Raw genomic sequence first — 27398 nt, 5'->3', positions numbered from 1 at the left:
TGGTTTAATTTGTAAAACATTGCCAATCTGTTTGCATTAAATCAATGCTGCTGAAGCCAAATGTTCATTGTATTGACAAAAGATGGATACGTGTTCTTATTTCTGGATGGCACTGCATATTTACCTGTGGGGTTGGTGTGTTTGCAAGGAATAATGGATTTTGTAAATAGGAGGGACCTTGGAGGATTACAGATATTTTTAATATTTGGAAATATTTTACTCTATAGTTGCTCTTAACCTGATCTGTATTCATCTGTCTTTTTACTCTATTAGCTATGTCAGTGTTGTTTGTTTCATGGTTTGTTGGATTGATAAGCTATTCCTATGTGACCTTCCCTTTCCAGCCTGGCAGAATACTGTAGAAATCACGCTTTACTTTTCAATTAATTGCAGAGAGCTCCAGCAGGAGACGTGAGATGAGTCAAAAGAAGTCATCTCCTCTGCTCCCTCCCTTACAACATTTTTTTGGTCCCTGGAAAGAGCAGGCAAATGATATAATGAGTCAGCCATGATCAATGCTGGGATAACCACAGGGGGGAGAGAGGTTTTCAAGATGAAGTGACTAGGTGACAAGAATTCACTGGATTATGCAAACATACGGTGCTCACATCTCTGATATTTAATGGTCCTCCTCAGTCTTAAGCCCATAGTTCATAGTGATAAAAAATTAAAAAGTGAAAAATATAACAAAAAGTAAGAAAATAAACAGAATAAGCCATTAGGCAATCAAACATACTGTAAGTCCTATTAAAGAGGTAAGTTTTATGTTCAGATTTGAAAAGAGTTAAAGAATTTGTCTCCTGAAGTGTCAGAAGAAGGGTACTCCATAACAATGGAACAGTGACAGAAGAAGTGTGGTTACCTAAAGTCTGAGATGTTGTCTGAGGTACATTGAGCAAATGAGTTCAGAGATGTATGTTGGGGCCAGGAGATGTACAGTATGTTGGAGTCCAGAGAAGAGGCAGCAAATTGGATTAAAAAGGAAGTTATCAGTTTTTAGTTTAGAGGCTCAAATGTGAAGTACTGCTTTTTAATTTCTATTTTTTCAGTAGAATCTGACAAATGTTTGGCTCTTTAATTTTTCCTGGCAACACATTTTTGTAAAGCAAGATGATGTCATCTTGTTTCTACTATAGGTGTTGGATGCTTGTGGCTGGAGAAAGATTTCAATAAAACTCACAATGGTAAAAGTTGACATTCTCACTATTTGACAATATGGAAATTACACTGGGATGAGAAAAGAATGAAGAGTGAATTAGCGCAGGCTCTGTCAAATTAGCTCAGCTGAATGTAAGTATGCTTTTGACACAGTGAGGTATGCAGGAAAAATCAATATACTGTATATAAAGTACTTTCTTGCCACTTAAGTTTGAAATGTAACTGAGTAATATAACCTAATCACATTTTTTAAATGACCCAATTTAAACCAATAAATGATTAAGTATAGAGGTACAGTAAGTAATTATATCAGGCAATAAACACATTAGGTGGCAGGTTCTACTCTGTGCCATTTTACTGTTTAAAATGCATTTTGAAAGAGTGGATATTTGCAAATTTCTTTTAGCTGAACAGTAAGGGAGCTGCTCTCCTTTACTACCACTGATATGCAGTTGCCTTGCTCTCCAAAAGTGTCAGCATACTAGCATGATGACAGGAGATCACCATTAAGGTGACAGTTAATTTCTGGAGCAGTTTCGTCTGCGATTAAATCTCCCAGTAAAAGCTGGATACTGTTCGGGCCCAGTCTCTGAGGTTAATTACAGTTGTGTTTGTTTGGCGAGCTTCATGAAGTAAGACAAACCTATTGATTGCTTCTTTGAAAACCTCTCACTTGAGGGAGGTTGTAGCAATGTAGTGAAGTACAGAAGAGATTAACAGTTAACTGCCTTTGTTAAATCTTTCCCTTAATGTCAATGTGATTTATACTCACATATAGCTCACTAACGTTTTTAGTCATTTATAATCATTAGGTGTGTTTTCCTCTTGATTTTATGTCTCCTGCTCCATATTATTGTATCATGGGCAGACTCGCTCTTATCTTTTTCCTATTAAAGCAATGTGTTTGTTGTTCTTCTCTTGTGAATAATTTCTGTTTGATACTGTTCACATTTAGCAAAGATAGTGCTTCAATTGGCAGGATCTCTTAGACTCAGGTTGTTATTCAGGAATTAGCAATAACATCATGCCATGGGTTTACCAATCCAGTGTTATGATCAATCTACACATTGCTATAGTTCCTCAGACTTTGTGTGATTTATTTTCTCAGCCAATTGAAGTTTAATTGTGCTTCAGTGCTTGCTGCAGTCATAAATTGCAACATGTATTCATACCATACACTTTTTCCTTTGTTCTTATTAATACTTGAAATGTTTTATTGATGTCTGCATTGTTAATGGTGATATTAAGATGATGAATCCTTTATACAAATGAAGATATTTCTGCAGTGCAAATACACAGCTGAAGCTTGGCATTTCTTCAGGATACTTGCTGAAAATTGAAAAATCTTTCTCTTATTATCAATTAGCAACAATTTTAAAATTCATAGTGGCAGATTACAAACAACTAACCGATGTATTGGAATGTTTTTTTATAGTATACCAAATAGTCAACTTAGTCAAACATACTAATCAAACAACTATATCGCTAACCGAAGATAATAAGTTTTAAAAATTAAGTGGTGGGTGCACTTGATTTGGGTCTACAGAACAATTCACAATTCCTAAACTTATTTTGAAACTAATAGTAAGTTAATAGTAAGTTAAGTGTGTATATTAAAGGAATGTTGTACCTGAGACACTTATGAAGTGTACAATGGTGTTTATGATAGCAGAAAGTCATATATTAAAAAGAATAAGAAGATACAAAAAATGTATCAGCATTAGTTTCCCTTTTATAAAGAAATAAAACTAAGACAAAAATATTTACATAATGTATATGGTATTTATACAGTATATTAGGAAAGGAAAAGTTTATTTAACATGATTGTGATTTTGATTGTTGGTAAATTTGTTGGTATGGTAATTTTCAATGTTCCATGTTAAATGTGTTTCACAGAACCAGTCAAGGGCACTGAAGTAAGACTACTGCAAGAATATTCGGACAGACAGCTTGCTTGTTACTAAGGGAACTGTTGTGCCTTTCTCTTCTGTTCTGCTTCACTACTGATCTCACGAGTGAAGCTGACAGGAAGAATTAATGGAAATCAGTCAACCCACAACCCCACCCCCCTCCTCCCAGATATCAGGGGAATTTCGCACAATATGACGTGCGTCAGTGCAGGTAGAAAAACAAAAAGAATAAACCAGAGTAAGGCAGCATTTTTTAATATTGCACCTCCAACACACTGTTTTTAAGTTTCACCAGTACTTCTGAAACCTTCTGTTTCTGAAAATACTGAATACTGGTTTGGGTGATGTAAGTGTTGATCACTAAATATAAATATTATGTGATAGACATGAAATTAACCTATTGGTTCTCTTACATGACAAATGTCCACTATAATAATTCAGATTCTTCTTTCACATTTATATAACATTCATCTCAACTCATTCATTCTGTAAAAATATAGTATTTAAGTGGAATAATGTCATCTCACTTGCAATGTCAGTGCCGCCCAACTGAGAATGCATATCAAAGATGTCTAAATAGTCCCTGATACACAACCTTTCCTGTACTTCTCCTAATAGGCTGGTTTGAAAAGGTAGCTTATCGCCACATTTTTAGACTTACATTCTTCTGATAAAATGTCTTCATTCTGCTGAGTTTGATTCAAGCCAGGTTCTTCTTCTAAGATTCAGTTTCATTTAACTATTTAGGACAAAATCAGAGCATTTGATGGTTTAAAATTCTGTAGTATCCTGCCTTCTCTATTGGATTTGTGGAATGTGTATCTGTTTTTTTTTCTCTATGGTTTCTCTCTAGGGCTTTACAGATCCCTCTTCCAAGACCCAGTTGTCATTTTCTAGGAGCATTTTGACCAACATACTTCTTCTTTCTTGATTCTCTGTGGGACTTTCAATACCTGCAACTGCTTTTTCTATGTGGCTTTTCCTCTCCAGCAGCTGTATAGATTCCCATTTCCTGGTCATTGTGTCTTTGAAACAGTTTCATACACAGTTTAGGATCCAACTGCTTTTGTCTTCATGTGTCTCTGTAGAACTTGCTGCATGCCTTCTTTTATAAGATTTTTTGGATTCCCAGGCTGCTGACTGTCAAATGTTTTTGATCTTTGGCATGAGCCTGATCATTGATACAGTGAGTCTTGATCTTTAAAGTAGGATCGCAAGATACAACTCAGAGCCTCAGGCATAGATACAAAAGTTGATTTAAGTTTCAACACATGATGCTGATCAATGTGTCTCTCAGGCTGAAGCAAGGGCTGACGTGAGGTTTCAGATTCGATGCAAAGTCTTGAGCTTTGACACAAACCATCTCATCGCATCAATATGCTGAAACTCCTTACAAGAGAGCATTTCAGTTCTCTTGGTGGACCATATTTTGATTAAGATGGACAGCAGCATAGTGATCTACTTAATACCAGAACCACCAGAAGACTTCACCTGCCCATGTGAAAAGTGTCTAGTGTCAGTCTGCATAGCTATGACCTCTTCAAAATCTTTGTGTGGGCTCATCTTAAAAAGTATTCGCATTAGCAAAGCATTTCCTTGAAATCTCAGGTTTTTCTTAAATTTTGCTCAGGTGCTTCTGATGGCTAGCTCACCATCATTAAGCTTATTAGAAGATCACTTTCTGTTAAAATCTGAAGTTAAATAGAGTGCAGGTTCTTGGCTTGTGGATTTTTGTTGTGTTTTGTTTTATAGGTCAAATGTCAGTTGTAGTATGTACAGTATGATCCACTAATAGTTAAAATAAACAGTCAACTGAATCCTAAACTGCAGACACATATTGTAAATTGACTATGGAGTCTTGAACAAGACATAACAGTTAAATAACATTGAATGTCCAATTATATGCTAATCTCCCAAACATGAGCAAAGGAAAAGTGCATTTTTAGACCTGGAATGGACAATATGGGTGCAATATACATTTCCCCTCCTGGCATTGCTAGGTAAAAATTTGGCCTGAGAAGGCCTGAGTTTCTGTTGGTGGCCTTGTGCTGGCAGGAATGGATGTGGTTACCACTGCTGATTCATTATACAGGTAGTCTCCCCAGCAACTGCCACAGCAGCAAGTCCTTCTGACTTGCACTGAGAGTGCCTTTCAACATCCTTGTCCTGATCTCCTATAACTTCAGGTCCAGTCCCTGGGGAGGGTATTGGATGGTATGGTTGGAGGGAAGAAAATGGAATGTGCTTTCTTTATGCTGTTGTTCTGTATTATAATATCATTGCCCCTCTCAATAAAATGAAATAAACATAAATTTGGAGTGCCTTACCTGGCCTATCATATATTAGAAAATCCAAAAATGAAAAATAACAACTAGAACATATACATCCATCCATTTTCTAACTGCTTCTTCCAATTTCAGGTTTATGGGGAAGCCAGCACCTATCCCAGCAAGCAATGTTTGCAAAGCAGGGTACGCCCTGGATGGGACGCCAGTCTATTGCAGGACAAACGGGCATAAGTACAGACACAGACATCAATTGTCCCATTTTCCCAGAAGCCAGTTAACCTAACTGTATGGTTTTGGACTGTGGGAGGAAACTGGAGCACCCAGAGGAATCCCACATGAACATAGTGAGAACATACAAACTTCATGCAGATAGCACTCCAATTGGAATTGAACCCATGTGCTGCGAGACCACAATTCTAACAACAGCACCACTGTGCTGCCCTCACTAGCATGTATCTTTATTTAAAATTCTCATCACCTGTAATTCGACTTAACAAACTTAAATTTTAAAATTGTCAATTAAACTTGGTTTACTACAATGTAATTGTTTAATAGGGTGAACTTCAAATAGGTGATAAAATAAGAGCAGAGAGGTATTGCACTTCAACCTACAGTACAACAATTAAAAAACACTTGTTCAATTTTAATCTAACAGCTGTTAGCAAATCATCTGTTAAAAATCTATATTGCAAAAGAAAATTTAAAGACAGTTAACTTAATACCTTTAATATATAATTGTTTCAGACCAGCTGTTGAAGTTTTAATTAAGCTCCTAAAGGATTTAATTGTCTTAAAACTCAGTCCTTTGAACTCCCCAGCCTCAAATGTGTGGCAACCAGAAAAGTGTTTCCAGTCATGTGTGTTGAGCTATAGAAGCTGTTAACCAAAACCATTGAAACATAATCCAGCCTCAGAGCAGCCTGAAGTATAAAAAAACAAACATATAAACTGCTTAGCAATTTCAAGAAATAATATGGAGCTACAGGCATAGAATATTATGGAGTTACTCAGCTAATCCATATGGCAAAGACCAGAATCTTTAACTACTTAATCAACTTGGATGAATCATTGTAAACGTCAACGAATAAACTTAAAAAGGTATAATTGGTACATATGTACAGTATACTTTAATAAGCTATGTATTGAACAAATATTTTTTTTCTGTTGAAGAAAACTAGTACTTCCATCTGCAGTTGTATATCATTTGTTTTGGACCAAAACCAGTCCTCATAGACGGAGGATTAAGTAAAAAATAGTTTTAAAACTGTCAGGATTGGGAAAATGAAAAAAATTACATTTAAATGTAACAGACTCATCCATTTTAGACTGCTCTTTTTTATGCCTTTTTGGAAGATTTAGGGTGATATTTTTAAAGAGAAGTCTAATTTAATGGCTGACCAATTAGATCATTTGCTTTATGATTTGATACCCAGTGTGCCTATAGAAATAGACATTATGCAATAAATAAGCATTCTCATTTGTGATTTGGGGAAAAAAAGATGAATGCTTTCAGGATTACATGTTTTTTTCTGGAATTGTTTTTAAGATGTGGGCTTAATTTACATTTCATTGCTTTTTGAAACTATGCATTTCAGGACCATTCTTCACTGATTGGTTTAAGGCACAGAATCATTAATCTACCCCAGATGTTGGGTGCAATTTTCTAGAAATACATATGCATCATAAGCAAATCTAAGATATGTTTTTACAAACATATTATAACATAAAGAATGTATTTACTGATGGGAAGGTTCATGTTTGGTTTTCACTATTCATGTTTCTATTAAATAATCACCTTGATATTGACAACACATAATTAATGCTCTTGGTTAACATGAGAAAAGCAGTAGTCCATTGGTTTCCCACAATTAAACATGGCTTGTTAAACACACCTGGTACCACCCAGAACAGTATACTCATTATATTAGAATCTTTGACTATTCCAAGTTCTTGTAACTACAGCAGAGTTCCTGTAAATCCAGTCCAGATAGAAAAAGTCATTATGAGTGCATTATGTTACTTGTTTTTTTAATATTCCATTATAGGAAGATCATTACTGTAAAAATAAAACAATTGGCTAACAGGTCATCATGATGATATGAGTATACAGTATTACTATATGATAAATATGGCCTGCTAGGTAGCAGCGAAAGAAGGAATGCTTGGTATGGCTTCACTGTTTTCTGATATGTAGGTGGGTGTTTGCCCTGTCCTTTGATATGCAAAACGAGTTGATTTGTTTGTCCTGTTTTATGGTATGTGAGTGTTATTCCTGGGAAGTAAATTACTTGCTTCAGCTGCTACTATACAGTAATACCTTCCAAGTGTTGTTAAGTAGTAATATCGAAGAGCTGGATATGTGCTATATTTGTATGTCCCACTTCAACTATGTAAGTGAAAAGCCAAAAGCTGTTTATTTTCTGTCTTTTTCTGCCCTAATACGTGACTGAAGAGGAGAACTCCCTTCATGCCAGAGTTATCTTATGGGACTCACATCACAATCTGATTTAATTTTCTTGACATTTAATTGCCTTACAATGATGAGGTCTTGATAGAAAGGTAGACCAAGGCTTGTTTGTGTTGCTGAAACAACAAATTCAATATGTTCCTTCGTCAGTAATGGTTTCTGTCTTTTTCTTAGCTAAAGGATAAACTAATGAGTGATTCTCCATGGTCCTTTTGAGTCGCTTGTGAGGGGAATTATACCCAATCAGGTCACTAGTGCCTTTCGTAAAAGATTTCTATCACCTGAGATTCAAACTTTGGTCCAGGATCTATCTTCCCATCGTAACCTGCTGGCTGTGAATTTCCCCAATTTGAACAGCTGTAAGTACTTTTTTGAAAGAGATAACTTCTGTACTGTAACTTTGATCCGGTAGGCAAAGGGGAGAACAACATTTCTCCACTGAATTGTGTTCAGTATTTAAAAAAGTGTTGTTGACAGTAACATTGAAATGTGTAGTGTACAGTTGAGTGGGGGGTAGCTGCATGGTAAGAAACAAATCATCTAGATTGCACTTTTGTTTTTCTTTTTTCCAGTAATTTTTCTATCTAGGTTTTTGCTGTGAAGCATTCTTTAGAGAAATCTTTCTCTGGATGCGCTTTGCATTAGATTTTCTAATATACCAGTAGCACACATTCTAGTAGACCAGTTGCCTCCAAATTAATCTCTATCTTTACTGATATGTAACTGAAAGTGGACTTCAAGAAAAAAATGCAAATGTACATTCAGTATGTGTTTAAGAAATGAAAAACTGAAAACAATTGTGTAAAATAAACGCACATATGTTTTACAATGTGTATTTGCCCAATTTCAAATGTAATTTTGAAGTTAACAAAAACACCACCACCACTGTTTGTCTAAAATAACCGGTTAAAGTTTGTAATCCATTTGTCCATCAGATCTAACAAGAACCAAAGGATTCAAAAGAACCTTGAATCATAAGAGATCCACTTATGAGATGAAGGACTTTATCAACAGAAGTTTCACCTTTCTTGTCTAATCATACCCCTTGGCGAAGTCTTCTCTGTCCATTTTATAAGTGCTTCATCCAGTTCAGGGTAATAGGGGAGCAGAAAATGGATCTCAAGGAAACAACAAGGTGCAAGGAATGGTACTCTCTGGAAGGGAAACCAGTCCAGTGCAGTACAACCACAGATTCAGAGAATGCTCACAGTAGGGCCAGTTTTCCTGAAAACCAATTAACTTAATACTATGTCTTTCATATGAGGGAAGAAACCATAGCACCCAGACGAAACACACACTAGTACAAAGGGAAACCAAACTCCACATAGATGGCACCCCAGGTCCAGAATTGAACCAGTGTGCCACTGTCCTATCTGATTTAAGAATCAGTTAGTATTTATTAGGAAAATTGTAATAAATATTTGTATTGTCAAGGATCTTTGCCACAGACACCACATTCATGAGGCCATCTTTGATACCTGAGTTTTTTTAAAGTTCCAAATTGGTGAGTTACCCTTCCAAGCTAATTTTTTCTTCATCCCTCCTTAATGGAGTAGCAACCATCAACAAATGATGGATGTCACAGTTGAAACTGTGGAATGTCTTATGGATTTCTAGAGTCATCATTAGAGTTGTTGAGAAAGATAATCTTTCACCTCAGATCTTTGGGTAATATCTCACTTTCTCATGATGGTGTAGTATTGAGTACTTTTGCTTCAGTGTTCGGCCTCTGTAATACCATCAAGAAGGACTCAAAGTGTAATACCATTAAGAAAAAGTCAAAAGATTGTGCAATGGTGAGCACTAACATAATTTATAAATTACATTTGTAAATGAAAATGTAAATAAATAATTCAACACACCCTTTTTGACAAAAACAGCATTAAAATATCAGTTCTTAGATTTAACTACAATGGAGGTTGTCCAGAGTATGAGATAGTGTTCTTGACATGATGGTCAGGATCCACGGTAGTCTGACAGGGCTGGTCTGGATCTAGAAATTGGTTCAGGATATTTGTGTCTTTTGGCAGATTTATGAGATTTCAGAAATTTAATTGATGTGACATTCCTCTTGCATTTGTTCAATGTCTCTGTTCAGCAGAACAGTTTATATTCTGAATTATTGTTGATAAAGGTGCCAGCCTGTGCCAGTCTGTTTTGCTAATTTATCTAAATTCGTTTTTTTCAGTGTTTTATTAAAACTGTTATTATTGTTCTTTTTTGTATGTGAGAAAGTAAGACGGTGACAAATGGAATTCAAGCTCAGACCACTTTCCGTGGAGAGATAACTGTTTTTCTCCAACGTATCCGATATGCTGCATTTATTAAAACATTTTTAGATATTTCTATAAAAGTGTATTTACAAATTTTTCATTTTCCAAATAATTTATACTGGCATAAAATAAGATTTGTACTGTGGCTGGATATATGTGCTAAACACAATATGAATATGATATGGATGCAAAGATACAGGTAGTACTGCTGTTACTTGTAAATAGGACAGATTTTCCACAATAGAAAAAATAGATTACGTAAAAGTTTGCTTGGAAGTTTTCCAGGCTCGTACAAAAATGTGTCTTTCCAAAGCAAGCAGGACCACAAACCCTGTGGGAAGCACTGAAGTGGATTTTTGGCTGCTTGTTCTGCAGCAGAGGATGGTAGCTGGTCATCAGCAGGGACAGAAGAAAAGAGAAGGGAGATAAACAGGGTGAAATCCAAAAATCAAGCAGGAAGCTGGCTGGCAGTCAAGCACTGCAAAATCAAATAAAAAATGGCTTCAGCAGCTATACTTAGCATCTAAATAAACAGAGAAATGGAAAACAAAAGCAGAAAATGGAGTTTCAGTGTTCTTTAATTGGATTTTAAGCCTGTTGTGAACACAAGGGATAACAATCTCCTGGCATTGAATGTGAGTACAATTGATACAGCCTGAACGGGTTACTGATCTGTGCAAATGAACTCATTCTGTGTTATCAGCAACCCCGTCACCATAGCCAGTCTATCAAATGAGCCTTACTTGATCATGATAAAGAAAACAGAGAATAAAAATTAATTTATAACTTGGAAATTGTTCAGAATAGTCACATGCTGATGGAGCATGTCTCTCATTTCAACAGCATTGATCTTGGTTCACTATGCTCTGCTTTCCTTGAAAATAGCATAAATGCTATCTGCTGTACTCAGCAGAGAAGATTGAATTTATTAATTTGTATAGTAGGTTCTATCATAAAGCAGGCATCTTCTGTGTTGGTGCATATAAAGTAGACCGCTCCAAATGCATCTCACCCTGCCAGTTCTAGGTACAGTCGCCAGTTGGAAGGGAATTATACTTGAAAGATGAAAAGAATGTTATATAGTATTTGTAGTGCTTTCCATTGGCGCACACAGGAAATGGTGGGTCTACCAAACCCTTTTGTATATTGTGTGTGTACTCTTGCTTTTTAATTGAAGAGTTTCCCTTGAATTATATCCCTTTAAATGTGTGTAAAAGTCAATTATGTGATTGAGAGGAAATTACAAAACTACTTTACTTTTTCCAACAATTCAGGACCAAGCTTTATTGGTCTATACTGTGATTTCCCTTGGATTGGTCTTTATTTTTCTAGAGAGACTATACAGAGGCTTCTCCATACCACTGGTTTCATATGTTATTTTAACGAACAGTTCTTTCTGGACCCTATGCGGACAACACAATCCAAAGAAGTGGGGAAACACTGGGAAAACGTCATGCAGGAATACGGGGATGAAAACAGGGGGGCGTGTCCAAAGTGCGCTGGTGCACGGGGGAGGTGTGGCCAAGGCAAACAATCCAAAAGAGTAATCCTTAGAGGGTATCCAAAAACACACGAGTAAGTCCAAAGCCAGGAGATCCATCAAGACAAGGAATTAAAAACACAAACCGGGTCGGAACCGGCAGACTAGGAACAGGAACAGAGGTTAAAACCTAAACGGGACCAGGCGCTTCCAGGTCCCGGTGTGGAAACCAGATGCAGAGCCCGGATGAGCGTCAGCGCCTGGCTCTTAAGGTGGGCTGGGAATAGGGATCAGGTGCACAGAATAAAGTCTAAAGTGAAAGGGCTGGAGCGCCCTTAAGGAGGGGGAACTATAATCGTGACAGTTATGCTAGGTTAGGTAATGAAGGAGGCTACAGCTTTGCATCATCATTATTTACGTAGGTGATGTTATTATCCAAAGCTAGTTACTCTATACTGTACATTTGAAATATAGTACTTGAATTGTTCCGGTTACATGCATGGCACATTTAAGGCACATTCGGACTGTCCCATCAGTTATGCTTATCCCACTTACAGTGCTCACAGTGCTTAGCAGTATACATAGCCCATTGAGTTAAGTAGTGGAGCTGGTTAGGACTTTCATAAAATAGCTAGCAAAGACAGAGGCTAGGTAAAAAACATAAGTATGTTGTTATTACACCTACATAAGAACATATAAAAGACTACAGATGTGTATGTTTGCTATAATGAGTTTAGCTCTGTGATTAGAATATTGTGCTAGCCCAAATGTGAGTCATATCGCCATACTGTGGCTGAGGTTACACAAATGGCAGCACGTGACTGACACAATGCCATCTAGGTAGGACTATTATTGATCAGCCAGAGTTCTTTTGGAGTTCCAGAAAGCATCTACTCATGTGCCTTTATAGCGGCCTATAGTGACATCGGTAAGACATTAATTGCTTTCCAATCAAAGCTAACTCTCTTGTCAAGAGTTGTGGAACTTGAAATGTCAAATGATGAATGACGTTGCAGGCAGGAACGTTGGAGGAGCATGCATGTCATTGTCATGTGTCCCGTTTCTAATTCTCTCCCCAGTCAGAAATCTTTGCTGGAGAGATACAGTACATATTAAAGAACAGTTGGTAATTCCTGATTGGGAGGGTTTATGATAAAAAAGAAAGGTTATGAGCTAGGATGCCATTTGTTCCCTCATTTTTATACTGTTATCAGTAGCTCGAAGATCCCCATCAAAACAGTTCTTGAATGTTATAACTCAACATGACTAGGCAGTTTTTTTAGTGTAAGTTACTGTTACCTAAATGCTAGTAGCAGTTCAATGTTAATCTCTTGATACAATAAAATTATTAGGGTCTGTAATAAATTATCATTTACTCCTACAGATTTTGTTTAATCTGCCTTGCAATAAGAAAAACCTTGTTGTTTATTTAGGAATATATTGCTTCTGAAACCCTTCCCTCAAGAATTATCCAAAATACATATAAATGATGATACAGTTAAAAGGCTTTTAATCAGGGGGGTTTCTATTTTTCAGAGATACTTATGTTTGCCATTGACGGACGTTAGCCTTCCACAGTGGCCTTTCTCTCCAGAACAGACTTCTGGAGCAGATTTATTAAACTGAAGTGCTGTCACTTAGCAATGCAAATCTGGGAGAAAATGTCATTATAAGCTACAGCCAAATGCATTAGAAACCCACAAATACTATTTCAGCTTGACAGCCAAATACTTGCTGGCTTCAGATTAAGAAAGAGAAAAAATGAATATTTGGGGACTCATTAAACAGAAATAGTATTTTCTTTGCTATTTTACAGATTTTACTGTATGCTGCCTGTGGACGCAATAAAAATCCAGAACAATTCTATTGTCATAATTCAAGGTAAAGAAAAACTGGAACAGATACCAAACAGCATTCTGTTGTAGCTAAATTTCCAAACTGAGAGCAGGAAATATTTTAATTATTAAGTTGGTGTGCTACAAAGTATTCAATAGCCTTATCTAAGCCGTGGCTTTCATTCATTTGTATTTCTGGCCAAATATAATCTTGCAGTCCTTTATTTTATGACAATTTGTACAATGTAGTTTCCCAAAAATATCAATTTACTACATTATTAAAACACTATTTATGTTAAGGTGTGTCCACAATCTTTTGTTTTAACTTTCATTCCATTGTGTTTTCGCATGGTACCATGTTTTTTATGTTTTTGCATAATCGTTTGTTATTTAAACTACACATGCTAAAATTATTGAATTTATGATATGAAAAATAAGCAAAATTGAGATCTGTCTCTTCTGCCATTTGGATGACAAATACTCTTCTATTTTTTAATGTTTGCACATTTCAGGATTATTTTTGTGCTTTGCTGTGCCCACTCTCACTAGGTCTGTATCTAGCGCCACCAATGAGTTTATAACCAGCTTGGCTTCATTACAGAGGGCAACAGCTTAATCTATGTTCCCTCTAGTGCAGATAATGCAGAAATATTTTTCCAGGTATAAGTGTGGTACGTGAGTATAGAAAATAATAGAATTTTAGAAAGTACTAGCATCACTCTATGGGGGAGTAAATATTTGTTACAACACCCAAACATCCTCCAATAACACCAGACTTTTTGGATTCCCAGTGATTGTCATGAGAGAGCTCAGGAAGACCCCATAAAAAAGAAATATTGAAATACTCTGCTTTCCATCTTAGAAATATGTTTTTAAGTAAACAATACATCTAGAAAAATGCATTCTAGTACTGTATATATCGTTAAAAAGGCAAAGCTCAGATATTTGATAGCTTTCATCAAGTTATGTTTCAGTAATACATTACTAATGCATCCCTTTAAACCTATTGTGAAGTGTTACCATTGTTAATTAATCATTCAGCAGTAATTTTATTATTCTGTGAAGAATATGAAATGCAGCGTCGTCAAATATTTTGCAAATCTACTAAGCCACTAAAAATATTTAACAAGCTCCATGAATTAAAAAATGTCTTGCAATAGCAACAGTTACTTGTAGCCTTTAGTCACACTACAGGTGCAACACCCATGCCATCTACTGGACAATATAAAGACATTTTGTATTTTTAAAAGGCTTTGTAAAAGTCTTAATTTACTCACCAGTATTTATTTATTATTAAATTGTTGAATTATTGTTCTTTATAGAATTCCTGTTTCAATCATAAAGTATTCAGACTGACAGTCTCTGTTTTGTCCCTGTAATAAAGTAAGTATTGTACACCCTCAGATAAATTTACAAGATGGAGTACTATTCTTAGTTGTAATGACATTTTTCCTTTTTAAAAATGTGTACTGGAATAGTACATTAACACTTCCCATTATACAGTACCTTAACTGATGCAACAGCAGCATGTCAAATGCAATGAGTACAAAAATGTACAAAAAGAAAGTAACTGAAAAGTTCTAACACATGTTGGAAACCTATCACTCACGTACAGCCTTAATAGAAGCAAAGAAATTACGTGTTTTTAATTTTTTAGAAAAATACTGCAAAAAATTACCTTTAAAATTAAAAACATGGGGAGGATATCCATCAACAATAGGTTGATAAATGAAAATAATAATGAATCTGAGACACTCACAATAAAATGCTAATGTGGTTCATAATGCATGTTTGAGAGAAAGACTGCCCACTGCTCCCACCAATCACCCGCTCAATGTGGTGTACATTTTAGGCTATTCCAGCATTCTTTGCCATATAAATCAAAAGTATTAGTTGCTGAGTTTTTTTTGTATGTCCTAAACTTTGAAATGAAGCCTGGTGCATAAAGTGTTGAGCATTGTAAAATTGGTTACATTATACTGTATATACAGTAGTTAATTTAATTTCTAACATTATGATTCATGTGAAGAAAACATATTATTGGAATGGCCCTGTAAGTTATACCCCATCTACAATATTAGTGCTCCAGAAAAGGTTGACCATCTGTGTTGAATTTGGTACCCGGTAACATTAATGGACCCACTTACTATATATTTCCTCTTATAAGCTACCACACATTTACATTTCAGGAATGTAAACCTCGCAGTTGGCAAGGGATTACTTAAGTCTGACTTTAATTATAACCAACTATGTTGTCCCTGCATCTTCTGTAAGTTTGATTTTTTTAATGCCCACGACCGGAATATATTTGATAATTATCTTTTGGAACAGGTGGACGATGCATCTCCCTTTGTTGTTTTGACAAATGGAGCAATTAAATCAATGGTTTCACACTGTACCAATGTGCAGTGTTGGCTTCCAGCCATCAATAAATATTTGGCAAGCCCTTTTGTTTTTCTCAGAATGTTCCCAAGGTAAGAGTAATGGTGCACTACCTGAAATACCCTGCCTGTGGTACAGAACACCAGGATTCCAAATAGTTCATGTTGTGTTGATAGTATATCATGACAAGGTTTTCTAAAGGCAGACAAGTGACTAAAGTATCAGTTCAGATCATCTAGAATATTTAATGTGTTTATTTTAGAAATTAGCACAACCAAGTGCTAATAACAGGATCAGAAAACATGATCTTGGATGTCTTACCTCCATAAGTATGAATTAATGCAATTCAAATAATGAATTTTGTTCATTACATTAGTTCTTGTCAAAGTAATGTGAAATCTGAAAGTATACACTTTCAATTATTCATAGATATACTAATATCAATTTTCAAGAACATTTTAGGAGTATTCGTGAGGTCAGTCATACTATAGACTCTTGAGACTATAATTTTATCTCTCATTTGATATGATTGGGAATGCAGTGTGTAAATTTATTAGCATTAGTGGTTATGATGGGGTCATGCCTGACATTGAGGAAACAAACATCTGAATGTGCTACAATGGTCTTTCAGTAGCTTGAAAATTGTTTGATCTCTCTGGAGCACAACCATTTGTGACAACATTGTGTATGTTTTGTGTATAATGAGACCAGATTGAAATTGTCCTTAAAAGGTCTCATGGAAAAACCATGGAATATAAAGGACAGGTCATTTCAACGTGTCTTACAAACTCACAGTCCACCGCTGCTTAAAATATTTAAAATGTGATTGTTTTTTATATGGAAAAAAGACTCTATAGGTACTGTACTGTATCTTTGTAAAAAAAAAACATTTACTAATATCTGAATAGTTCATGGAAACTTCACTGCTGAACCAAAAATGATTCATGGATACAATGCTACCTGTCATGATCGTCATCCTTCCTCTAGAGGGCGCTCCAACCCTTTTGTGTTTTAGTTTCATTATCATGTACACCTTTCCCTGGATTCACCATTATGATTTAAACCTGGTGCTCCGGAAGCTCGGGGCTCTGCATTGAAAGACGGACGCCCGGAGGCCCGCTAAGCATCAAGTTGTCCTACGTCCGCGGCTTGAAGGCATAGACTTCCGATCAGAGCCTGGCTTCGTCATTCTGTTTTTAGCTCCCTGTTCCTGTTCCGGATTCGGTTCCATATTTTAATTGGTTGGGGATTGGGGATCACCCAGCTTTGGATTTTGGACTGCGCCCGGATTTCCCCTTGGACTGTTTTGGACTTGTTTGCCTGTGCTCCCCCCTTGCACCTGTTCACCGTTGTCACGCCCCCCTGTCTGTCATCCCATCCTTCTCCTCATTGTGCTGTCCCTGTAGCCCTTCTCCAGTCACTTCCCGATCATACCGTCTGCATAGGGTCCTTAATACGCACTACACGGGAGTTAGGACCGGCTCCCATGACAGCTACCATTTCTTGTTCCAAAGAAATAATGGTACAAACATTGGTACATCTTGCTGAATAAACCAAAAATGTAGCTACCTAAATGAGTCAGCTGCAATGTGAAAAAATATGACCTACAGAACTGTTGATGGAGAAATTTAAGACATGATTAGACTGCTATTGGAGTAGTGAATTGTTTAAACATGGGGAGCAATCAAATATTTTGGGATGTAATTTCCCATTGTTGTAGCGGTTATAGGGATAATCGTTTAAAATGCTCCACAAAAGTAAGACGAAGTAATGTCAAAAGTAAAGAACAGATTGAACAGATACTGGAACAGTGGCATGCCACTATAATAACAATCAGGAGTACATATGAATGTTATTCACAGTCATTTTTAAAACATTTGAATAACTCCAGAAACAAAAGTTAACAAACAGATATGGTGTGCTCTGCACATATTGTTTTTATTAGTTTGTGGCCTGCTGAGTTATTCTGTTATGAATTTGCTTTCTAGTAATGTATCTGCTGTGGTGTTCCAGGCAAATAAATGTTTTGGATATCTATTAAGACTTTATATACATCTTAACTTATATTAATTTATTTACAAAAAAGTACAGTTGCATATTACCTTAAGTAACACTGTACTCCTTTAATATTTTATAAATAACATTATATTAATCTTGTTTGAGGTCAGTGGCATCCCTACCAAGAGTCTTAAGAAACAATGTACATTATAAGCCATTGTGCAACTATGAATCTATGCAAAATAGATATATTGTATAATAGTAGTGACCACACAATTATAAAATTGTCAAAATTATAAACTTTTAGACAGTATAGAAAATTATTTTATGGAATGATTCTTCATGTTTTACATAAATCTGCAAAAGTCTGATTTTGGCTTCCTAATTAATAATAATATTATACACTAACTCTTCTTTTCAAGCTATTTCTTACATGATTAATGTAATGTCCTGTACTGAAATAATTATTAATATAGTTTATTAAATTATACAATTGTTTAGCTTATAACAAAAATTCCTTTTGATATGTTATTTTGATAAGTAACTTCAAATCTCCAATAGTTTTAGATGCATATAGTTACAAAAATAACTGGTCCTTAGCTGAACTAAAACTATGCTTAATGCAGTAATTGAGATCTCTGCTGGAAGAAAATCAAAAGACACTGGAAATCTGAAGACCAGCTCAGAGAAGGCTGGCATTAAATAATAGCTCTGTTGTTTAAAGAGGAAGGGGTCCTTCCCTTAGTGCAGCTGTCTTTTCTCTGGAAGTGGGCACAGTCACCCTAGACTTGCCACGGCTCAAACACCTGTCACTGTCATTCACTGTCCCCTTTCTGCCACTACTCCATACATTTTATGTTAAAATAAAGAGGAGCTAGGAACTCTTGCGTAACATTTTGGTGAGCACAGTCTTTCCATTTCCAAATATATTAAATATACAGTATATTTAAGCTGTAACTTGCTCTGTTCTTTACACTATGAAATGGTTAGCACCAAAACTAATTTATTTGAAGTGTGCCAGTGAATTTCGAAAGTTAATGAAGCATGTCTGTACTCCTGAACAAATGAAGCCTTTTGTATGAGTAACATCAGTCTTTGTAATATGCTTCCAAGAACACCTGCAGATCATTTAGCTCAGAGATTGTGGGCATATCGCCAATGTATAAACAAAGAGATTATTAACTTGTAAAGTGAAGTCCCACTGGCAACATAACATGAAAAACAACCAACCTTTTTTGAAGACTTGCGCACCTTTCATTTTTAATCACACTATGGCACAGTTTTGAGAAAACCTTATGCAAATAGAAGAAAAAAAAACAGGTTTGTATTTTTATACATTAATTAATTTTCATGTATATCTATTTTTGTTATTTTGTATTTTGAATTAATAGAATCCCAAACTACTTGTACCAAAAATGTTAACAAAAAGTAGAAAGGTGAGTTGCGGTATTCTTTTGTCAATGAAATTCCGACAGTGTAAATAACTTGAATTAGTCGCATGGCTGGCATTGGCACAGAAGAATGCTCCCAATCTTGAAAAGATAACTCTGGACATTCCATTCATTCATTGTAATGTAAATATTTACTCCAAAACACACCCAATGTGATCAGTAAAGACTATTACATTTCAGAATTACACGACGTTTTTTAGTAGGATATATATATATATATTCCTCTATGCTACCAATAATCATTCAGGAATATTTTAAGATAAAGATGAATTCCTCCATTGATAATAATTTCTTGTTTAAATAACCATGGGGAAAAAGCACATTGTATGCCTGTAATGAAGGACAATTACAATGACAGATGTGCCATTATTATTTAAGGGGGTGGTGATGATTTCCAATTAGATTTGCTCTGACTTGAAGGTCAGTATACACTGCACTGCGTTTTCTTGGAAACCAGAAAGTTCATTAATTGTGTTTATGGAAAACATCTGGTTTCAAGCACAGTTTCTTTAAAACTTTAATACACCGTGCAAATTAGTTGAAAATTAACAATCTCAGAAAGGTTTTCTGTGTCAATAAAAGAGCTGGGTTGGTGACATTATAGAGACTGCTTTGTGGCTGTAGCTCAGACCGTTTGGATGCCAGATCCAATCCTATTGCTCTGATCTTTTGGTCCCGTAATAGTTAGGTTTTTTTTTTGGTTTTGTTTCAATTAATTAAGAAAGTTTAGAAAATAATGCTGTTTAATATCCATTTCAATGCTGTTTTTTTGTCCCAGATCCTGTAGTTCATCTTTGTCTGTGTGTGCCCAGCCATGGACTGGCATCCCAGCCAGGATGTATCCTGCCTTGCGCCCTTTGCTTGCCACAACAGGCTGCGACTCCCCCACAACCCTATATTGGATAAAACGGATGGATGATATGATAATTATTTACCTTTCCTGTGATAAAAAGAGTAAATTGCTCACTGTATTTCTGCACGGGAGTGTTTTTGTTATTGTATCATTTTTTATGAGACTGACTCCTATAATATATAAAGTAGATAAGCATAACTAAAACACACAAAGACCTTGTACTTTTAAAACATTTTCATACATTTTTATTTTAACTTAGAAAAGAAAATTCCCTTGTATCCACATTCCCACTGCTTTAAAACGTCACTGTAGCGTGGAACAGAAATGACAGCACTGAGATCTGCTCTAATAACAAGATAAAACTGGTGTGTGATTTATTGTGAAGCTCAGATGACATCTTTTAGACATGATCTTGTTTCTAATGACAAGAATGCATGCAGCATTTTTATATTCTGGATCTACTAATAAATAAAGGTCACTAAAGATCAGGTCTCTTATCTTTCTGCTTGAAAAACTACCAACAGCTCTGCCTTTAGGGGTGAGAATGGGTAGTAATAGTTAATGGGGTCTGATAAAGACTTGATAAATCTGCATTAGAAGAACAATATGTCCTTCTTGCTATTGATTTTGTTTCCTTGATGGGCACATTGAAGAAGTGAATGAAAAGTCACTAACTATAGAATACAAATAACCACACACATGTATATCTATTGTTCCATACAAATGCTACCTGGGTTTTATTGATACTCTTTATGCCAGTTGCTGTAAGGGCTGATTACATTAATTCACATCATGTCTGGATGTAGGATGGAAACTGGTAATATACAGTTTTTTAATATACAGATAAGACGTGTAAGAAAAGAATTAAGCCACAGAGCATAAGCTAGTGTGGCATTGGCAGCATTTATTTTTAATTGGTTATATGGTGAGATCATGTAAAGATTTCTGATATGTGCTATGAAGACAGTCTTTTACATGGTTTAATGTACACAGAAATATTATACATTTCAGTATGGTATTAACATGTATTAGCATTTGGGATAAATTATATAGATAGATAATACTTTATAAATCCCCTAGGGAAATTGATGACACCCCCGAGACACCCCCGAGAGACTGGAGACTGGAAATTCTCACTAATAGTGAAATAAAAAAACATATCAAGCCTCAATCACTCAATGAGAAGTCCTATTTGAAAAGGGAAGTACGAAGTGGTGCATACTGTATGTCAAGAGCATGAAAGCAATATTTGGAAATCCTAGAAAACAAAGTGTACATTCTTCTTGAGAGAAAAACACTAGCCATTAACACACAATTTACTGTTTTGTGCAATAGTGACCTGGAGTAATGGTAAAAAATAATGTGGACCAGTGACACATTTTACAGACAAATAAAGCCACATGTGAAGACCACGACATTCTATATAATTAGAATTGTAATGTGTTTATAAGAAAAGCCCCTGAGACCGGCCTCTAGTGGTATTTCATAGGCATTACAGCCCCTGTCTTCAAGCTCCACATTATAAAATATTTTAGCTAAACACATTTTACTTTGCCTTCTAAAAAGGCCAGGGATGATGATTGAAGACCCAGTCAGTTGATTGAATGGTGTTTCAAGCAATGAGAATATTGCAAGCAGTCACACTCTTATGCGTTTAATCACTCAATCAAGTCAAACAAGAAGGTCTGAAGTCTAATTATGTGCAGATGTAGCTCAACAGTCACATATTGTTACAGTATTGTTTTTATTAATATCAAAAAACATGTGCTGCACGCGAGTTATCTGTATAAATATGCAGTGAGCCGCTTACTTTTTAATCTACTAGCAGATGTTATGATGAAGACTTGTCAGTATTTATGAACCAGTGATAGGTGAGTCATTATTTGCATGTCAGTGACCTAAAGCCTGTTTTGTTTTAGATATGAGAGACAAAATGACCTTTTTTGTTTTTTTAATGTTTCAGATTTTAAGAAAGTTAAAAAGGTATGTGCCTGGAGGCTTAGCAATAACATGATATTTTGTTGTTGTTGGCTTTTATTTAGAAAATATTTGCATGGGTTTCTCATTAGGTCAATTTTCTTTTCCAGCATGAAGTTTGATTCAGCCTAGTGGTTCTTCAGTTGTTAAGGGGTGCTTAAAATGTACGCACACAGCACCATATCACAGACCCAACTGGCACCAGTGCTACTAGTGATGAACAGTGACCATGTGTTTGCCATCAAAAGTGAAAAGGGACTTTCATGCAATGGTAATTGCTTCTTGCACAGAGTCGCAGAATTCACAGGTGGCTTAGTGGCCTTAATTACACAGTAGGCACAAAGAACTCACAGACACACAGTGTCTGTACACACAGAAGACACAGTGTGGAAGAGGAACCTGAAAGTATACAGATAAAAGTATGCAAAATATAGATCCTACACCTGCAAGAAAGCAAAATACGGTGAGGGAAATTTCATGATTTTCTCAGAGGTGAGATGTACTCCATGCTATATGCTAGTTGACTTCTCTCTTACACCTTTGACGCATTCACCCAGGAAATACCCTCTTTTGTGGCTACTTTTCAAAATAAAAGGCAAAAAAGAATTGCACTTGAAGCTTTGTGATTCTTCTACACTCGGAACTCACAGGGTTCTTGTAAAAGCTTCACAGCTGCTAGACACCAACACTAGATTGTTTTTTAATAACTCCTACACTGATATTTTTTAAAATTGATCTCTGTATATAAATGCAACATAACTAGTAAACACAGACTGGGTAACATATCTCTGACATTACTCTATCAGTCCCCATATTGTAGTCTAGGTATAATACCGTTAACCACAGTTTTATTCTTTCATGAAAAACTACATTTTACAAGATTTATGTTCTGCTGCAGTGTAAGAAATATACATTTATGTATCATCATTTCAGAGAAATGCAGAGCTGTGTAGAATTTCTTAGTTTTGATAAATAGTGGTTCAGCTTTCAACAAAATAACAACTCGGGATTTAGAACTTACATCAGTTCAACATTACGTTACAACTTAAATTCAGTTTTATTGTCTTGCGCTAAAGCTATTTTCCTGTTTTATTAGTCCTTTTACAATTTGCTTTTAAAACAGAAGGGGTGTGAATTGCAAGTTGTGTGTCCTTAAAGGAATTATTTTGATTGAAACTGGGTATACAGTGGAAGATAGTTAATTACAATGCTGATTGATTTATGACATTTTAAGAGAGTTTTACAGAATATATTGAAACTAGAAGTGTAATTGGATTTTATATTCTGAATTCAAATTGTGCTCTCTGATAAACTGTGCAGATTGCAGTAAAATTATATAAATGCTGTATCTGGAAGATATGATTTTTGCAAATTACTGTATGGGAGAAACAGGAATACTTAGACTGTGGAATGGAAGAAATATAAGATACATACTACACAAATTGATATATAGCCAAGATATCTGTGCACAGCATTTAAAAAATGATTCCATACCAATACAAAATCCCTGGGTACTTTTTTAACCTGTCTGCCTTAACCAAACAAGCAAAGGAACCACATAAAACATCAGATAACAAATATCAAACACATTTTTGGCTTTGTCATTAGTTTAAACAAAAATCTTTCTTTCCTGTTTATTGTACAAGAGGACAAATCAACATACTCTCCTTCATCAACTATATTAATATAGAATGTTAATAAAAGAGGTTATATATTAATATATATTAAATCTTATACTGTATATATTTAAACAGAGCTTATATATTATATATTGACATAATTTATGGAAGCTGTTCAAATGCTAAAGCAGAGAAAACTTTTTTTTTCATTTTCTCATTCACTTCTGAGTTGCTGTATCTTTTGTTTTGTTTTAGTTTAAATTCCCATTTATTGAAGGCCCATAGAGTAGGGTTTTTCAAGGCTCAATGATCTTTGCTTAGACTCTTGACATCTGACCTTTAAAAGCATTTGTGTGGATTTCAGAACCACATTCTAAATTCAACATACTGTAGACCTAGAATGCCTAAAATGCATTTAACCTCAAATGATCGCATTTAACCCACAGTCTGTATTCTAGGTGGTGAAACCTTTAGAGGTTTACTACATTAAAAAGCACAATCAAAACAAAATCCTGTTATTACAGATACCCTGTAGTAAAACTTAAGCATATCCAACCATAATTCAAAACATTCCTTCAGAAAACATCCTGTATGATTTTGGCAAAGGAAGGATTTTGCTTTGCAAGTAAAAAATAAAATATCATGATAATGTTTTATTGTGTCCCTCATTGCAGAATTAAAGACGCAGCAACTGTATTAAAACATAGGCTAATTTTACTATAATATAATATACTATATGTGTTTATAGTAGAAATTGTCCTGAACTGTATGGCATCCCTGATACTTTTATTCCAATTTTATTAGGGGAATGTTCTGCTATTTTAAAAGTTTGATGTACATTATAAATTGAAGAAAAGTACATTATATAAAACTATCTAATTCTGCAGAATAATGTCTTGCTTTATTGTACTGGGCCTTTGTAAATGCCACAACCTGCCATGCATATGAACACACACAAAAGTCTTATTTGTGCAAAAGTACTAAAATATTCGCTTTGTTATTTTGTTTGTCATGGTACTCAACCATCGCTTGTGTCCGCACACGCACACCGCTACTGGCATCAGCAACATCAGAATAACTCAGACCTAGGTGATTAAAAACTTTTTATATATACTGTAAATATTATGTTTTGGAAGGAACAATAACTATATAAATTGTATTCGTACTTTGTATCAATAAAGCAGAATAACACAGTTATACATTGGCATGCATGGGATCATACGTTTTGGTCTGCAGGATTGCAGCTGAATCCCATCACAATATGAATGGTTGATCCCTTGAAGCTGGTTTTATTGACACATTACTGTACCATATATAACACATTTGATGGTTAGCCCACACAAGCCCACTGAGGTCCATTTCCAAGTGACCAAGTAGTGATGTAGCTGGATGCCTTATTCTTTGGTGTGAGGCATGATTTCAGCTACAGTAAATGTATTATCATTAATGCCCTGTAGATAATGTTTCTTCTAGAGTGATTTCCATGTCTATGCCATTGTCCAAAGACACATGTGCGTCCTTGCACGACATGTTCCACTTTGGAAAATATTAGGTTTGTTCTGTAAGTAATCTGTTGTCTTGTTCAAAATTAAAATTAAAAAAGCTTGTTATTCCTTTGGTCCCCATTGACTTACAGTATGCATGACTATCTGCTTAGCAGTTTACAAAGATACACTTAGTGTTTCTGACACATGACACTGTATGGGGTTAAAGCATGCTTTGTTCAAAAAGTTGAAAGCCATGTGTTTAGAATGGGCTCACAACTTTTTTTCAGAACAAAGTGTTCTTTTCCAAGGCGGAAAATCCCCAAGCATATTTGGGTGCTCTTTCATCTGAGCTAACTCTGAAAATGAAGGATTGTCTCCAGGACATAAGCACATCAATCAATGCACAAGTCAGCAGACCTCGGTCCTCAAGAGCTTATAAACCCTTATAACTTTTAACACAGTAGAGCACAATGTAAGCACAAAGAAAACATCAAAAATAAAGAATGAAATAGGTTATCTACTGTATTATCAATGTGTTAGGTTTTAGTTTACAATCCATGTAATTACATTCCTTTTAGGATTCACTGTTCATTATCAATGTTTTCTTCAAATTTTCACATTTTTGCTTTTAACCTTTTTCTTTATTTAGCCTGAAATTGTCTCGCTTCTAATGCAGGACTCTTCCTATATGGACCTATATTCTGAAAGCCTAAAAGTATCCCATTACTGCAATAACTTCTCCAGGATGTACAATGTATGTACTTGAAAATATAGAGTGGAACTTTTTCAACTTAGTAGTATTGAATGTAGGGTGTTAAAGCTTCCTTTTCCAACAGCAACTGACTATTATTAGACTTTACAAACCATTTTATAAAAACGTAGAATTGATAATAAAAACTAAAAAAAGCTGTCATCTCTGTGGTACACAAATATATTTTTTATGTCAAATATACTTTGTTTGACAACAAAAGCAAACAAAGGGGTTTTTAGCTTCCTCATACAGTATGTGATTTCAGTATTAGCCAGCAGGTGTCTAGATCTAGACTGTGAATTATCACTTTGCCTTTTTTCCTTAAGCAAATCAGAAAGGTGTTCTTAAAAAGAACAAACCATGTAAATTTGCCAACATAAGAATTGCTATGTGATTTTTGTCATTATGCTAGACGCAACTGTGAATTTATTGTGTGTATACATAAGTTTGTTTCCACCTGACTTCAGAAATTGTGTTGCTTTGTCTGCTGTTTCCATGGTAGTGTTTGTTTGTGTGTGAAAGCGTTTCCTTTGGGATTCCAAAAAATTTGATCAGAATGCCATTCGGAATATGTGTACGTAACATCAGTGAGGAACAGCTGTGCCCTTGTGATTTCATTAGGTTCAAAGAACTCAATCTCTTGAAAAACACTAATGAATACTAAATACAGTATTAGTTTTTTTTTAAGGTTGGAAAATAGTTATTCCACCATTATTTCCAATAAAAAAGTCCCCTGCAGCTCAACATCTTACAAGGCACGCTTATTTTACAAGAAAATGCCAATTACAGAGTCAATTGAGGCTGCTGAGTCCAGGGAAATGGACATACAGTACATCCCTGCTTGAAATAACCCAACACGTACTCAGCAGTTTCTGTTTTGCACAGTACGGCAAATGAGTCTGATTCAGTTTTTCCATCCAAATCCAAGGAGGGGGTGAAAGTGAGTGCGGCACACAGCTCGGATCTGAAACTAATTAGTAGGCAGGATTTCTGCCACCTAAAGAAAAGCGTTACCTAAAAATCAGACAAAGGGAAAAATCGAATATTGCTTTGTGTGCGTCGTTAATATCTGAAAGAGTGTCCTTGTCTATAAGCAACTCCCTTTGTATGAGGCATTTCTTTGTCCACCTCCGAACTCTGCTCTCCCCTGCTGTGAAGCTGGCACTTGAACAACATTAGGTCACTCAGTCTTCCAGCTTTAAGCTGCCTTCTTTCCTCTCACGTGCATCCACACCGCATGAATGTAGCTGGTTCATTTAGGATGGGTTGTTTTCACAGTAGATTTCTTGCAATGCCTTGGCGGAAAGTATACCAGATTTAATTTTTAAGAGAAGTGCTCCTTAAAATTCTTCCTGATTTCTTTTTCCTTAAGCTCAAAATACAAATGGATGTTAAGAAATGCAATTGAAATTGAAGATATTAGTCAAACAAAGGCTAATGTTACAAATTAAAATACCAATGTGCTTATA

The 27398-nt window shown here is 35.5% G+C and overlaps 1 protein-coding gene across 1 annotated transcript in view; it reads left to right on the top strand.

Moving 5' to 3' along the window:
* The first annotated feature begins 10508 nt into the window (after nucleotides 1–10508).
* loxl1 (lysyl oxidase-like 1) overlaps nucleotides 10509–27398 on the top strand; it is a 53705-nt gene continuing 36815 nt past the window's right edge. Inside the window, exon 1 of the mRNA XM_006628968.3 lies at nucleotides 10509–10731. The gene's annotated coding sequence lies outside the window, so the exon portion shown is untranslated. The remainder of the gene's footprint in view (nucleotides 10732–27398) is intronic.

Source organism: Lepisosteus oculatus, chromosome 5 (assembly GCF_040954835.1).
Source record: "Lepisosteus oculatus isolate fLepOcu1 chromosome 5, fLepOcu1.hap2, whole genome shotgun sequence".
NCBI classification, from domain to species: Eukaryota; Metazoa; Chordata; class Actinopteri; order Semionotiformes; family Lepisosteidae; genus Lepisosteus; species Lepisosteus oculatus.
Note: the sequence above shows the minus strand (reverse complement) of the source record. Positions and strands in the feature narration are given on the sequence as shown.